This window comes from Symphodus melops (genome assembly GCF_947650265.1).
Source record: "Symphodus melops genome assembly, chromosome: 4".
In the NCBI taxonomy this organism is placed as follows: Eukaryota; Metazoa; Chordata; class Actinopteri; order Labriformes; family Labridae; genus Symphodus; species Symphodus melops.
Window position 1 is genome coordinate 22,040,200 of NC_136694.1, and position 17,755 is coordinate 22,057,954.

Sequence of the window (17,755 nt, forward strand, 5' to 3'; positions counted from 1 at the left end):
ATTTGGGCTTTTAGGCAAGCACAAAAACAACATCTTTAATCTGTGTTGTTTTGGATTGACTAAGAACGTAATGTTATTCACATAACCGGCCAATAAAGATTGTAATCCTGAGCTGTATAGACCTTTGCCGACAAAATAAGTTTGTTTGAAAAATGAGTTCATCCACGTTCACACTCAGTATACTCTGCCCTTTCAAAGCTAAGGACTGATATAGAGCAGGAAAATCAACCGACAGCAAACGGTTACAAGTTTAGCTGAATGGATTAGCATAATCAAACTCTTTACAACACAACAATGATAGCAAGGAGTTTGTGTACAGTACAATTTTAACTTAAATGCTATCTATCATCATTACACCTCAAAAGTTAAAAGTTAAGACCGTTTAGGACAGGGCACAGAGAAGCACACAGAGAGGGGTGAGAGACAGCAGGAGGGACAGAGAAACGGCTGATCTTTAATGAAACCTTCAAAGAAGTGATCAGAGTCGCAGTCCTTCAGAGTAACACAATGTTTCAATCTGTCACTATCCATTTTTTTCAGATCTCAACATCCGTTCATGATTTAAAACTGGCTAGATGAGCTAGTGTGAAAAACAATAGAAGGCAAATGTGAAAAACAAACAAAAAAAACCATTAGCTTTTACTCTCTTCAGGAGAAGAGAGTCCCGGGGAGCATGTGATGAAGAGTAACAGAGGAGAGATGAGGCTAATTTAGTGTTGAGCTTCAGAGGATGGGTAGCCTGGGCTGGATGTTAACCAGACATGTCTGGGTTGGTTACATCAGGCAACTAACACAGAGTGATGCCACCCAAGTCTCACACACTTTTCTCACACACAGTATGCAGGCTGTGCTTCTTTCTCTCTCCATCTCTTATTATCCAAATACACACACGGAAACATGAACACACATACACCCTGAAAGCAAGCTGCTCACTCATTGGCTTGCTACTGCAGAGCGGCAGCCCATGTCTACCTCACGGTCAAACCAAGGGCATTCACTCCCTTGAAACAGTACAGCACAGCTTGCCACAAGTGAGGAGAGAAGGAGAGGAAAGGAGAGGAGAGAGGAGAGGAGTTGGTCTCTTAAATCACAATGATTACATGCAAAGGTAAAAGAATGTGGACAGAAAAAAAGACAGGGAATGACAGGTTGCTAAAAAAAATATTGCTGCTGCAGAAGAAAACATGTAAAGGCAACACTAGACGTTGTATAGTTATTAAAAGGGAGAGTGGCAGTAGTATCAATGCAGGTATAGAACGGAAAAGAGGAGAAAACAGAAAGTAGTTAAAAGCAAAGAGAGGGCAGGACGGTGCTGGCTAATGGAGATGAGATGTTAATGTGCCTGCTAGTGATGCACTGCAGCAAACTGAGGGAAGAAAGACAAGGAGAAGAAGAAGAGGTGGTAGAGGATGGAAAGATGAGAGGAAGAGGGAAGTGAAAGAGAAAAGAAGAGGTGATGGAGAAAAAAAAAGGAGGAGGTAAGTGTTACAAAGGGAGGGGAACAGAAAAGGAGGAAGAGGACAGGGAGGATGTTCGGATCTGAACTTTGATAAGGCTGATGATGCAGCAACAACATGATGCTTGAATAAACGGCTACTGATGTCCCTGATGAATCTATAATGATGCTATTAGAAGTTAAAATCTGACGCCAGCAGTATACTTCCAACCAAAGCCTCTTTAATATTCACACACTCTGAGACTATTGCATGCTTCTTCTCGATAGATTCTAACTATTTTGAGTATCTCCTACATGGCCACATTTCTATCTTCTAAATTATTGCTATCATTTATGTAAGTCGCCATGAAAAAAAAAGATGCTCTTTTTCATAATACATGCGGGCTACGTCAAACATCACTATGAGACAAAACACAGTTTTGGAGTGATTTCATCAACTCACGTGTCATTTGAGGACACAGAAAACCAATGAACTAAGAACCCAATACTCTCGATCATGCGGAATTTTGACACAATCCCTGATCAACAATGGTCTCTTAAACTTGTTTGTGTAACTCGGGCTCAGTTCACTAAACAAGATAAAGTGACCACAGGTCTACTACAACATTGACTACAAGAGTCCTTCAAACATAAGACACTGAATCATATCACAATTTAAGCTTGGCTCACGCTGGAAGATTTTTCCCCAAATGTATCGAAGTGAGGGTGGCATGTCAGCTCACATAGTATGAATGAATCGTTTACGACGCACGATCAGACCTCAAGATTTATCTGCTCACACTGTGCAACCCGATTGTTGGGCATGACCTGAGAGCTCACACTGTGCTAGTGAATTTGGGACTGAGCATCGACAATTGTTAATAAAGTTTCATTTGAAAGCTCCAACGGACTCCAGGGGGGCAGCAGCTGGTGATCGAGAAGGAAGTGAAAGTCGTTGTAGATTGGAGAGTTGATACATACGTTTTTGGATGAAAGGTTTTAGAAAAGTGTTGCACTGGTGATCTGTGTCGCCATGTTAAACCAAAACCTAAATAAGTAAAATATCAAACATGTTTGAAATAAATCGGGGCATCCTCAACGACTGCCGAGCAGATCGAGGTTGAGATTGGATCTTTGTTCCACTTACACTACAAAATAATCTGGGTAGATCCTCATTCCGAGCAGCCTTGAGTTGGGAGCGACCCTGCGATCGTTGGGAGGGAGGAATCGGCCCGATTATCCCGCAGTGTTAGCCAGTTTTTGGACGTTCTGATATTCCTGACTTTAGCTTAGAACCTCGATGAATCTAAATTGAATACCCCTTCTGTAATTGTTTTAACATTACGGTGCATTACAGTTGTAAAGCTTTGGAAATCACATGGTAATGCAACAATCATCTACCATAGACATGACTAATCCTTTCAGCTTCGAACTAGTAGATCCATTTCTCTAACTAAAAGTAGTAGACACGACATCTTTCAAGCTGGTATGTGAAAAAGAAGGTCTAGATTCCAATGTGAAAAAAATTAATTATTTAAATGTCACCGGTGTCCCATTGCGTGACACATCTTTCATGACCTCTTAAAAGCATTACATCATCTCATACCCCAATGAGCAGCTCTGTGATAATACCAACACTTAGAATGAATGCACAGCAGCAAGCCTTTAACGTCGAGGCTATCTTTAGCACCATAAGCAACAATACAGAGCAGCAGATATGCGGCACATTTAGTACGTGTGAATCATGTTGGATTGGCTGGGAGCAAGTCAGGGTTTTCATTCACAACGTTTTGTTCCACTATTACATAAGAGTTGAGGTCTTTGTGGCATGGCCCTTTCACATAAAACATGTATGCCTGACATCTGTACATGCCTTGAGCTATAGGCTTTCCTTTTTATGTTAAATGCAACTCTTACACAGGGGGATTTGAGGTGAACAAAATGTGGCTGCTTTCTTATTCCAGAGGACTTTATTGTTGTAAAAGTCAGCAAGTAAAAGCAAAAGTGACCTCAGTTTAGCTGGGGCCAAAGAAGGAGCTCGACCACATTGCATTCACCAATCAGACAACACACACATGAAAGCTACTGTAAAAGAGATAGAACATACAATTAGAGGTGCTAAAAAAAAAGAATAAAAAAAAAATCAATTTTGGTAAAAATAGAGATGCTTCTCTTATACAATTTAAAAATGATTCATAACTTCCAAAAATCTTTTTTAAAAATGTTATTTATTTTCTTGTAGCTCTTTAACCGAGTAGAATTTCAAATAGAGCAACAATAAACTCAGCCAGTCTCATTTATCAAGTATGTGCTAATTCCTAAATAGACCCATTAATCAATGAATCCAGAATTAGCAAGACTTGCTCACTAAGAAAACATGTTATCAAACAAATGCCAACCTTTACCAGATCACAGGAAGTAACATACCTATCTCTGTCTTCATTTTCAACATTAACACCCCCTTTTCTAGTATCGCCAACAAATCACTGTCTCACCTCCAGCTAGTCGTAAATACATCAGCTCAATCAATCAATCAATCTTTGTTTGTATAGCGTCAATTCATAACAGGTGTTATCTCGAGACACTTTACAAATGCAGGTAAAGGACCTTACTGTTTGTCTGCTTCTTACTGGTTGTACCAGATGACATCACATCAACCCAATCTAGCTTCTCTACATTGGTTACCTTGCATTGTCTATATTCTGAGCCTATAATCTATAATCTTGGCCAGCTCTGACCGGGCTCTCTTAGAGGAATGTGTTCTTCTCCTCTCTGGTCAGAGGTACAAGCTGCCGAGGGCTAAGAGCAACATACAAATGTTCAAATGTTCCTGGTGCAAGAAATGCATCTTTAAAACCTTGACAGCACTTTTAAACAGGACTTCATTTGTATTGCTATCCAGTGGAATTTTGAACAGATACATTTTCTTATTAGAGGCTGAAGTCAACAGGTTGTGTTGTGTCTTTGAATTTTTGTCAAGTGCTGTAAATCAAATGTTTCCTCCAGGGACAATAAAGGTCTGAATTGAACTGAATTTGTGTGTATGTGGACGTGTTTCTGTGTTTCTGGATTTATAGAACATAAAAGTGATTGTCAACTGTCAAGTTATGTCTGGTTTAAATAAATTAATTGACTTTATTGTCCCCCTGGGGAAATTCTTTTCCATAGCACCGTTACTGTCCAAAAAGACAAGTCCCAGAATATAACACAGAGTGAGACAGACAAGAGTTAAGAGAGTTCAGTGAGGCCGGGATCAGGCTCCTGCCGTGGTTTCACTCAGCTCCTGCCCAAACTTGATAAAAGGCTTTGTTTCACATGAAAGGAAACTCATTCTTCTTTATTGTGCTGCAATACCATCAACTACCACCCTTTGCACATAGCAATATTGCTATTGCCAAAAAACAAAGTTAAGGTGAAGTCTAGTATTAAGAGCTATTAAAATAATGAAAATTGAAATGCATTAGATGAGCAGACATATGACACACCCATGTCAGGGTCAAAAGGTAGCGAGCTCTGTCTGTTGAGGTCATGGGATAGTTAAAAAAAAAGGTTTGTTTGAGCAGCGTTAATCCTTAGTTTGGACTTCAGGCTGTTGTCAAAGTCAAGAGCTTGGTGTCCAATATTAAGATAACACACCCCAGGCTCTGGGGGACGTCAGACTATGTTTTACAATAGTTGAACATTTGCTCATTTAATAAAGAAAATATCCAAAGATCAACCAACTTTAAGTTGGACAAAACTCTTCAAGCCCTAAATGTTAGGGTCTCGTACAACTTCTATAATGACCACTGTGGCCATAGATTTTTGGCCCCATGAAAAAATATAACAAAATTACATGTTCAATGTCCTTTCAGTTATGAGCCCTTAGAATCATTTTCTCCCCTGGTCATTACTGTAAAGTGCAAAATAAAGACAACTATAAAGAAATCTATTTAAAATGTAGATATAAAATGCCCTGATGTGCATGTGAAGATTTAAGAAGCTTGGTTCCTTAACCTCCCGTGTGGCTCCCTTATCTTATCTTTTTCTCCTCACATCATTCTTCCTACATATCTCTTGAACTGAGTAACCCCCCAAGCAGACTGGGGCAGCTAGCTATTTAAAAAAAAAAGGTTGCAGTGAAGGCAGTATTAAGATACAATGCATTCAATGGACACAATCCTTCAGCACCAGCAGGAATCAAGAATGCAGGCAGAAACGAATTCCTGTGTCTTTTTACATCTGTGGAACAGAAACTGTGAGTGAGGAACGCGTGCAGGTAGCTCCTCACTCTGCTCCATCCTGCACTGTTCTTTGGTGCACTGAGTGCGTGGGTTCATTGATTGTATCTCTCTCCTGGCCCTTTAATGGATGTGGTACACTCGTCTCTGGACCCAGCATTAGCATGGTCAAGTTATTTCCTCTCAGGGGCTATTTCCACTGACTGAACAGGATTTTTCCGTTCACTCTTTTCAAACTTGTGTAAGAAAAGAGCAAGCTGTGTTTTCCATTATTTCCTACACACTGCCGATGACACAGGTACAAAGACGTGGCTGTGCTGTGATTTTATATTATAAGATAACGAGCAGTTTCACCGTTGTTGACACCCCAAATATGTTCTTCCCTGTGACATTGGATTGTTAGTTAGCTGTTAGTCTTGATACGAGTTTCTCCCAAAGCAAACTCCTTTGAACTGCTCCTGTAGAAATCAGTGAGAATTTGCTGTACCAGAGACACTATTAGGAGATTCTCCAGGAGATTATATTGAAATTATACAATCTATGTCGATATCACTAGTAAACATTCAGACACATCTCATTGCTATTTCTTGAGACTAAATGCTCTGGAATTTGTAATCTGATTTGCTCCCCACAACGACCGAGTAATGGGCTTGATTCAGGGATTTTCGTATCCGAATTTTTGTCTCAAGAATCCTCAAGTGTGTGGTGTCGATTATAATTATTAAACTGCTCTCGATCGAGTCGCGGCTTCCCCTGATCTGGAGCTGTAAATATCAAACATATTTGACACACTCCCCGCTCCTGCACGCTCACAGAGGGCTGACAGTGCGCTGCTTGTAAATAATTGCCAAAGTTGGGACCGGTTAGCGCACAGATTGTCTTTGGGGGCTCTGTCCAACGAGACAAAACTCTGGTTTAAAAAAGTTGCACTTGTGTCCCCATTTTCACAACAGGTGAGCCTCATGTGGGCGGAGACTTCAGATCTCGGCGCAGTGAAAGCAAGAGAGAGCCGACACACATGGGCAAAAAGCAGCAGGAGAACAGTGGACAAACCTCTGCCTGTCCTCGCTCTCTTATCACCTGCATAGTGCAGTGTACAGACCTGTGACATATATGGTAATTCAGTTACTTAGGTAACTAGTTCATTTGTCCAGGTGCTGAACATATGAGCAGAAAATGTACCTAAACAGCGCACCTATAGCTTAACAAGCTTCATCGCTAGATCCCACAGTTTCAGTGTTGCCAAAAACCGCCCGCTGTGTTTCTGATTGGCTAGTAACATTTATTAGGTTGAGAACAAGAACTACTTGCAGACCATTGGTCGGTGAACTCCACTGACTTCATTTTTATCAAGCACATCCACAACAAATTGTGGTCAATCGAAGTGAACCAAAAGGCAGAACTATGTAAAAATAATCAACATTAAATTTGTAAACCGAACTGAATCCACTACTTGTGGGGAAAAAGGAAAGTTAAAAAAGGTGGAAGTGAGAGTAAGTAATAATGTAGAGACAGAACGATGGAGAGGGAAATCCAGGTGGGAAGAATCCACGTAGCTGCTTTGTTTCCCCTGTAGTAAGGACGAAGGGATGATTTCAAAGTGCCAATTCTACAGACATACTGATAAATAAACACACAATATCTAGTGCTGGGGGTCTTAGTGTCCACAAAATTGGCCTATCAATCTTCCTGATTTTACAAGCGCTATCTTCCACCCTGACCCTACACCTCAACTCCATCATCTCCCTGCTCTCGATTCCGTGCCCTCGGGTGTGTTCGGTGCTCTTGAGCATTTTCGCAAGCCCTTATACTGAGATATGACCATTGACTCTTTATGGCACTCATTATGGAAGGGTTGGACTGGTAAGAACGGCAAAATAAGACAATTTAAACACAATATAGATTGGGATTATTTTGTAACACATTGTCATGAAGAGAAGAAGTGACATTATATTAGTTTGACTGTTATCCTGGTTTTAATGAATCGTTTAATAAATCCTCGCTGACATCAGCACCTCCTCCTATTCATAATCATTCAATTATTTTTAAGTTTTAATCGCAATTCTATTACCATAACGGGTGAGCCTCATATGGAGAGTTGTGTTAATAACGCAGCAGAACCATGAGAGAGCATAATAACAATGACGTTAACTATTGAAATAAGATTAGATCTGCCTATATTGACTGCAGTGAGGCTCATCTCCTTGCTGTCTGACTTCCAACATACCAAAACAAATAAGGCAACAACAAGTTTTTTTTGTGTCCAAACTGTCACTAGGAAAAATCAAAAGCAGATCCAAAAGACAAGATGGCGCTCCTTCAAGGGACCTACTCTTGACTTTCAATTTCATTTTCAGCCATGAATCCTACTCTGTTGTGAAGCAAAAGGGGAGAGGGAATGAACACAATTTCAGACAGTGGTTACAGTTCTCTGTGATTCGTTTATCTGTAGACAAGCAAACAGTGTGATTTGGCGAGGTCTGCGTGTGAGCATAGAACTGTAATGGATAGAATATGTCCAGTTATCTCTCTGCATTGGCAGATCGTCCACACATTCTTATTCTTCGCAATCTATGCTTGCCCTATGCACATCCCTATCACAGACGTGACGTGTTGAAAACAAATATTAATGGTAAAAAAAAAAAGGATCTTATGGTTGATGATGGGTTTCAAAACAATCACATGTCAACATCTGTTGACATTGAGGATCTGGCCTACAGTATACCTACAGATTGGATTACGATGTACAGAGACAGAACATGTAGCCACATGATGTCTTTTGAAAAGGTCACAGCGGACTGCAGCAGGTGAGCTGTGTTCAGGCAGGAAATGAATTAAGCCCAATATTGCAAATCACATTACAACTTGCCATAATTAGCACCGTGAATCCTGAAGATGTATAAAAGAAATGAGGTTATGACATTTGGTCAATATAAAGTCGAATGGCCACTGACTCAGCTAATATCCGTGACGTAATCTCTTCATACTATCATCTGCCTCTGGTGTGTGCTCACACACGCACACACAAACACACGTTTGTGAGTGTACTGTGTGAGAGTGTGTGTTAAAGCCCCTCTCAGGAGACTTCCAGTCCCCCTCATGTTGTCAAAGGGTTGGCACTGGTCTTGTTTCTCCAGATGTTTCCACCATCCTGTCTCCCGCTCTTTTTTTTTGTAAACACTGCCTTCTCTCTGACATTCTTATTCAGGGATGAGAAACACCCTTTTAAACTTTCCATGACTTTTTTTTTCTGCTGCCTCTGTCAAATATGAGCATATCCATCTCCTAACCCCCCACCTTACTGCCACTGTAACTGAAAGTGTACATATTATCTCTGCAGACTAGTATTCACTCAACTGCAGAATTTCCCTATTTAAACACATTGAAGACAAAGGGCTGTTCAAAAAAGAGGAAAAAAATATGGATTAAAAAGCAAAGCCTTGAAACTCAAAGTCTCTTACTTTGTTTGCAACACCTTGGGCTTCATTAAGCTTGTTTTAATTGAGCCGTTTAAACAAAAAGCTACCAAAGACCAACTTGATGTTTCTAAAGCCTCAAGGTCTTAACATCGTCTCCTATTTACTGATTGCATCAAAAGTATTCCCTTCATCACCCACTTTTCGTTTGATATGACAGTTTGGAGCCGATGGTCGCTTCAAAAAGTTTGATACAAAGAGGGAAAAAAAAAAAAGAGGTTGACTGTTACCACAGTGGTTAGAGGAAATATCATTTGGAACCACATGAAAGGATCCCATAAACTGAAGTACTTCATTACATGTAAAGTGAATTGTAACTGCTACCAACTAATCCCTTTGTGCTCCCTCCACAGTGCCAAAATCCAGTGATTAAAATTCAACAGAAAAGCCATTGTTTTAAAAGGGTTTACTTACAGCCAAACAGTAGGGAGAGGAAAATGTGGTTGCACTGCAAGGTACTGTTTTCCCAGATATCCCTTTTGGTGCTGATGATAGCTGCAGTAGCAGGGTGGCCTGTCCCCACACTAAATATAACCAAGAGAGCTTGTAGCTGGAGAAGACAGCAGGCCCAATCGAGCTTTTCCACATGGCATGATCGGTGTATTTACTTTACACAAACTCATTTTGAACGGCCGAAAAGCTGAACAGCATGAGAAAAGTGCAAGACCAAGAAGCTCCACACTCGGGCTCTGTCCTTAGAACAAATGAAAGAAAGGAGGGAGGGAGAGAGGGAGGGAGGGAGGGAGAGATGAAGAAAGAGAGAGAGGGAGGGACAGAGCTGGTGGTGTGTATATAGAACCTGCTAGCATGGCCGGTTGTAATAAGAGCACAAACTGCCACACAGTTAAGCAGTCACTTGAACTTGAAAGTACTTTTCTGATGAATTGACAGCGATTAACTTTGTTCTCTAAGGGATCCCTTGTGCTCTGCAGAAGCAAAAGGTTTTGTTTGTGTTGTTTTTTTTTTCTCTTACTTTTCTACTTTCGAGTTGAGTGACCATCCTGTCTTTATTATCATTTCTACAAGTGGTTAAGAATTGCATTTAAGGGATCAACACAATAAATGTGTGTGTGTCTCTCTCTCTCTCTCTCTCTCTCTCTGCATCTCTGTCGATCCAACAAAGATATTGGCCAAAATATATCCATATGTCATTTTTTACTCTTGCCCCAAAAACGTCATACAAGTCTGTCCCATATAAAAAAATCTAAGTGCATTAAATGAAGCTGGATGTTAATGGAATAAATGTTGTTGTTTTTTTTAACAAGTCCAGACCCTTTTTTCATTTAAGCTCTCTAAATGATCAATGGCTCAAGCTTTCAAAATATAGTTAAAAAAAAAAGGAGCTGAGTTACAAAAAAAACAACAAATAGATATTGTTCCATTTGTCATAATTTGTTTCTTTTCAGTCATCTGTGAGACTAGCCGAATTTCTTCTTGTTGCTCCCTTTTTTTCTTAGCAGGAAGGACACACACACACACACACACACACACACACACACACACACACACACACACACACACACACACACACACACACACACACACACACACACACACACACACACACACACACACACACACACACACACACACACACACACACACACACACACAGGACTACATTGTTTGTTGTAGATTAGTCAAGTGATAGCCATAGACATGTCTATAGCTCATTGTCATTAGTGACATTTACAATGATGGGTAAACGCACACTATGACAGAAGTTTTCCAACCCGTCTAGCCAAACAGACAGAGCCACGTCTGTGTTTCTTTAAATGTGCATAAGGAAATGTAATGCGGGTTAGTCTAGACTTTTACAGAAATCCACTCTTAGACCCAATTTAGAACAAAAGATTACCACTGCTCAAACCCAATGGCAGTCCATCAAAATACCGGTTCAAGCAAACCAAGCATCGTCAGGTATTTCAGCACGGTCATGCCAACAGAGACACATGGAAGGAGTGTCATGGTAAAATGGTCATGGGTTCGAGGGGGAAAAAACACAAGGAGGAGAATCCAATAGTAGAAAATACAAAAAAACCCGATGCATTTAAACTAGAAGGTCGAAACAAAAAATACTTTCCAAAACAGAATCCAAAACGAGAAAACACAGAAGTCACTGGAGACAATGAAAACACTGACCAGGAACGTCCGACATCAGACAGGTTACCAAAGACACAATGAGCCGACACAGAGGGGAAGAAACACAGAGACTAAATAGACACAGGGGTAATCAAACACAGGTGTGAGTGGTTACACAGGTGAGGACAATCAGAGCAATCAGACAGGAGGGAAAACGCACAGAGGAGCAATGAACACAAGACCAGAAACACTGAGGACAACTACAAAGTAAAACCTAAACACTGAAACGCAACCTAAACAAGATATTACAAAATAAAACAGAAAACACTTCAGACTAAACTAAGAAACACTAAACACCAAACTGGGAAACGCTAACACACTGGGAAACACACCATAGGGAAATGGGAAGTGAAACATAACAAGAAATCAAAACTCAGAAACTCAAAACTAAACCAAACAACAACCATAACAAAAATATTGCACAGCTGACAGTAGGGCTGAAAAGTGTAGTGAAAAAATCCTTTCTCAGAAATGTCTTGACCAGACCGATAAATGCGCCTTTCTTGATTATTTGAAGCCCTTACACCAATGCATTTGTTTTTGTAAACTTAACTTGGTAATATTGGAACATTCATCCATAAGGTAAATAAAATAAGTGTGTATTAACATGTCTTTTCTTTTCTCAAGCCCTAACTCTCACCCTCTCTAAAAATAATGATTCCCAATCAGTGGAAGAGAAAGTATTTGACCCTGTAAATAACTGGGGAAGCCACAAAGATAATGTTGTTAGACAATTCCCTCCGAACAATTGTGGTTGTTCATGATCATTCAGCAGTTTTATATTCTTTCCCTTTAACACTGAGACTATTTTCAGCAAGCTTGACATAATACAGTCAGCACACACACACACACACACACACACACACACACACACAGTGCTTTAAGACGAAACAGCAAAGGATGACACACGAGGCAGAGTGGAGGTCTTCCCATGCCCCCCTGCCCTTCCTTGTTGGACTTGGACATCTCCCACAGGCTTAGCTGTAAATAGACAGTACCCCCCAAAAATGTCACACACTAGAACACACACACAGATCCATTCACACACACATGGGCATGCACATGCACACACGCACACACACACACACACACACACACACACACACACACACAGAACTATACTTAGATGAGGGCTGCCACTGAATACTTGAACTGCCTCTCCCAACAGTGATGGGGAACATTGGATTGACTGTGTAAACAGAAACAAAACTCCATCTTTCCCAGACGTATAGAAACTGATTCTTCAGATTCATCCGCCTGTGAGACATTTAGGTGAAAAAGTGGAATATTTAACATAGATATAGAATATGATATGTATACATGTATCTATATATTGTATTCTTTGGTATGGTGCATGTATAAATGCTTTATTATGTCAGCTGCGTCATACACTGCAATGCTACCACCACCCCTTGAAAGTTTATGGTCGGCCCATTGACACCGATTCCATATCTAGCTAATTGGGTCAGGATCTGACAAGATATCCAAACCAGGATTGAATCAGCGCAAACTGGTTGAAACACGTAGGTGGCAACTGTGACTGATAATGTCTCCTTGGCGTTCAGCAGTAGGCCTTTCTTACACTCCTAAGGGCGGTTCCATAACTGTGTGATGTAAAGTGAAAGCTGTGAATAATACAAGTACTTCCACACTTGCCTTTTTAGGGTTTAATCAGAACAGTGGCTCGATGGATCGATGGCTCGCTCGCTCTATCCATCTATCTATCCATCTATCTATCTATCTATCTATCTATCTATCTATCTATCTATCTATCTATCTATCTATCTATCTATCTATCTATCTATCCATCTATCCATCTATCCATCTATCTATCATCCAAGCCAGGAGGGGAAACATAACCATAACCAAGAACAGAAACAAGGTGTTATTGACCTATATGTCAAAAGCGAGCCACTTCACAAACTGTGCAGTGAATTACTGTATTGAGAAACACTGTAATGGGAACCTACGGTAAACTAAGGGGAAATGGATGCACCCTGAGAAACAGCATTCCACAAGGGTGTAATTGTTGCCAGTGGCTGCAGACGAGGTGCTGTGGAAAAAATGGAAAGCACACACATTAACTCACATAAACGCTCACACGTCTTGACATACGATCTGACGCTTGAAGCCAAAATGCACTCCAAAAATGTTAAGTTCATTAGCTTATTAGACAGGCCGTCAGCGATATGGAGGCGGAAGCAACAGAACATCATGTTCCCAACAAGACATCATGAAGCACTGAACAAAAGAGATGGTCGAAAATGAATGTTATCGTAAACAACCCACAGTGGCACCCAATTTTTACCTATCCATTTAACTTTCAGTTGATCTTCTAGCAGAGGTGAGTAACTCCACAGATTGACAATTACTGATGTCATTTGTTACTTCAAGAGTGAGAGGCTTTAAAAACATTAAGTCTTCAACAAGGTTACTGCAGTGGAGCATCGGCTGTTATCAAGCGACCTTGCAGAAAACTATGACCTTGACGATATGCCTAAATCCTCTTAAAGCCTGTATCAAGGAGGCAAAACAGAAATGCTATAGAATCCTACACACACATCCACATCGTTGCTGCATGATCAGGATTTATCTGAAGAGATGAGATTTGTAACAATATACCATGGAATGGATGTCATGAAATGTGCTTCTTGCCCTTTTTTCGTTCAAAATCTTTGGAGTTGAAAGGAGCCCAGTAGCGACGCAGCAGAGTGTTCGATGTGGTACTGCGAAAAATGGTAACATACTGTGTGCTTCATGATAGCGTGTGCCAGCAAAGAGAACACAAGGACAACGTCAAGAAATCCACAAAATGACCTTAATACTACATTATTCAATTCTGATCATCAACATTTCCAAAGTCCAAAGTGTTTTCAAGTATCATTCTCTTTATCTGCCCCTAGGACTAAAGCGCAACATGACTTAATATCGTTTAATTATCTAGGATTATAGAGTTCAAGTAAAGGAAACACGGGCATGCTCTCTGTCCAGCATCTAAACACAAAGGTTTATACTCGTGTATTATTTTGAGGATGGTTAGAGTCTCCAATGCAGCCATGTCCTCAAAGGCTGATTTAGCTGCAACTAAATTTTTATTTGAGAGGGAAGAGAATCATGACATGAGTTTTACAAGTGAGTGTGTTCAGTTTATTAGACCAGAGAATGATGTTTTTATACTGTGTGTTCAGCTCTCGCTACATTGTGGCTTCTGACTGAATCTGTGTGGCTTACGTTTTGTTTTACTCCCCGTGTTTTTGAGTCTGAGTTGTGCTGATATACGGCTGCTTCATTATCAGTGGCGATTCTAGAGTCAGCTGGGGCGAATTAAGGGCCCCTGAATTAACTGCCCCTCAAGTGTGGGCCCCTCCAGCCACTATTGTACTGCAGTGTCACGACACGACATGTCCTCTTTCAGTGATCTTCATTGACGAACTTTGGTTTTCACAAGAGTAAAATATGACACCTGACCTCTACAATTTTATCAAGCTCAATTATTCCAAAATAAAAATGTTATCCAACAAAGATCAGAGGTATTCCCTCTTCCTACTTCTAAGTACGTAAACTACATTTTGAACTTTTTTTTGTTTGTTTGTTTTTTTGGCAGATTTCAGGTTAGATTCAATTTGTTCCTGCCTCTGCACGTGAACCTTTGCTCTCACAAACATTGTGTGTCCTCAAACAAAGCAACTTGAAACTTCCCCTTCGAATGCCACGCCAGTAAGCACAGTCAAATCTGGACGAGTGTAACACAGAAAAGCAAGTCAGCAGGAAGGAACTTAGGTGACCACTTAGGAGTTACCTGCTGTGCCTCATACTTGGCAGGAATTTTAAGCCAAGAGAATAGGAGTAGGAAAGAAAAATAAAACGCATATATGTACATAGGTGCCTAAGACGCAAGGTTTCTTTTACAGTACTCATTTTTCCACAGATTTGTTGCTTGCATGGTTGAAATGTGTATTTCTTCGAAAACATAATCCGCCAAGTTCCTTTGGATTGACTGAAGGCTTTGTTGAACAAAATACCTGAGTAGAACGCACAGAACACAAACAAGCCACTGTAAAGCCCGGCTGTGAGGTTTACCCAGGGGTCGAGATTATTTAACTGGAAGTGCTGAAAGTTCACTTATGCAAAGACTCAGAAATCCAGCAAGCTAACACTGAATTGCCAACAATGCCATCCAAAGGTTCAGTAAACAGTTAAGTGATCTGGTTGCTATAAATGGCACAGTTAAAAAGGCTATGACTACATTTTAGAAAGGAGCGGTTGACCAGCAGGATTATCAATCTTTCAGTGTTTTTAGGAATATTTGAACAGTCTTTAATTTATATATAATGCAGTTTTGATGCGACTTTTATCTCATCTTAAAGAAGGCCATGTAAAAATGATCGCCTGGTTGTTATGCAGTACTACTGCAAGACTAAGGCTGTAGAGCACCTGATAGCTCTTATTGATATGAATGATTAGTTGAATATTGGAAAACCAAAAAAAAAAAAGAGGAAATTTTCTCGTGTTTACTTTGTAAGTATTAAATCCTAAATCGATTAAAAAGCTGCAAACAAAACATCTGGACTACAGACAACAACCCATTTATCAATTTGAGATTAGACCATTAACAACAGAAATGTAATCAGGCTGTGAAACTTAGTAAGATCGAGACAGGTTGAGGAAGAGAAGAGGGAAGAAACAACTGAATCCTAATCAGAGACTGATTTTATCCATCTGTCCAGATTCTTCTATAAGGAACATCATGCCAACTGAGAATTGTTCACGGTTAAATTAATTCCAATACTGCTAAATGATATGCAAATGACAGGCAGGGTGAACAATAAATCAGCAGCAGTAATTAAGAAAACTAATTTGCTCATTAGAATTCATCATTTTAAAAGCTAATGAAGTATTTTGTGTCTGGATGCTTTAGTAAACAAAGTTACACAGTGTGTGTTTTATCAGCTTTACCCAAATGCTGAATTAATTCAAGTGTTATTTTATTTTATTTTACATGTTTTTTTTGTTTTTTTTCATTTCTACAGTTCACTCTTTCCCTTTACCAACCGTCATCTCAGAGTTGCGGTACCTTAGTAGGACAAAAACAACTGTGACCCTTTTTTCACAGTTTTCCTGCAAAACACACACTGAGATGTCAGAATTAAAAACAATGCAAACACCAACAAATCCTGTCATTACTGGTACAGTAGTATTCTTATGGGACAATGTAAGAAGACTTTTACCACTTCTTCAAATGAAGATGAAAGATGATGATGTGATATAAATGATATGATATAAATATCCCTGTCTCTTTCAAACGGGGTCTCCTGCTGAGTATAATCAGATTTTACTTGGGTTTTTTTATTGCTGAAACTGGCAACAACAGATGGTCAGAATTTTACAATTCAGCCAGAAGAAACAAGCATCTAAAATACAAATTTAGGAGAGAGCCTTAAAGAAAAAAAATATCTTAACCGTGCTTTATATTTGCCAAAGAGAATTGAAGACACACATGAAACACAAATGGTGCAGAAGGTCTAAGAAAAGTTTGACTATTGAGTTCATTTGCAAAGCCCAACAGGAACAAGTAACTACACATTGTCTGCCTTTTTCATCACTTCAAAACAAGAGTGTCAATACTGTCATGTTGCTCAACAAACACCTGTAAAGATTTTCATGGGGCTCCCTGCAACATCCCCGAAAACTCAATATAAATCAATAACAGTTATAATATAAACTAATCACTTACAAAATACTACACGAAAGGCCTCTGATCCTCCGTCCTACCTTGTGCATCACACACTTCGCTCTATAGTGATTAAAGACTCAGTAAATTACAGATTGTGGGACCGTTTTTTTTTTTTTTTATTTAGATTATATGATGGTTTACAACTGTAATAATTAACCAAGTGTTTAAAAAAAACGTTCGTTCTTTTAAAGTGCAAAGCTTGGTGGTAAGTGGTAAAAATGTGGTATTTAATGGGAATATTTTGTCCTGGACATTTAGTTATTAGGAAGGGACTGTGGAAATAACTTGGAAACTGTGGTGAGGATTGGTAAAAATGTAGATGCTTAACTCAGATTTTTTTTCTTCTTCTTTTTAAATGCAAGGACTTCACATATAAGAGACAGGGTCTGCTCGAGTTGTACTGCTCTCAGTGAAAAGTATGAAGAATAGAAAATAGGTCACCTACATATATCATCAACATGCCATGTGACACTTTCTACCTTCAAGAGAAGATTCCACATGACGAATATGAATGTGTGGCATATTATATGCATGAAATACAAGAGTCAAGTAAAAATCTAGTGTCTTCATCCATCCCTCACTGCATACCTGCCGCACACATGCAGGTATCCGTGGAAACGACAGCAGACAGAATGGGTAGCAACAGTGTGTCAGTCCTGCCGACGCATCTCACCACGGATGCCACACACACACACACACACACACACACACACACACACCATTGTCATTGACTGTGCAAATCAGAACC

At 39.8% G+C, this 17,755-nt stretch overlaps 1 protein-coding gene across 2 annotated transcripts in view; it reads right to left on the reverse strand.

Moving 5' to 3' along the window:
* atp2b2 (ATPase plasma membrane Ca2+ transporting 2) overlaps positions 1 to 17,755 on the reverse strand; it is a 112,922-nt gene that overhangs the window by 94,900 nt on the left and 267 nt on the right. The gene's annotated exons all lie outside the window — the stretch shown is intronic.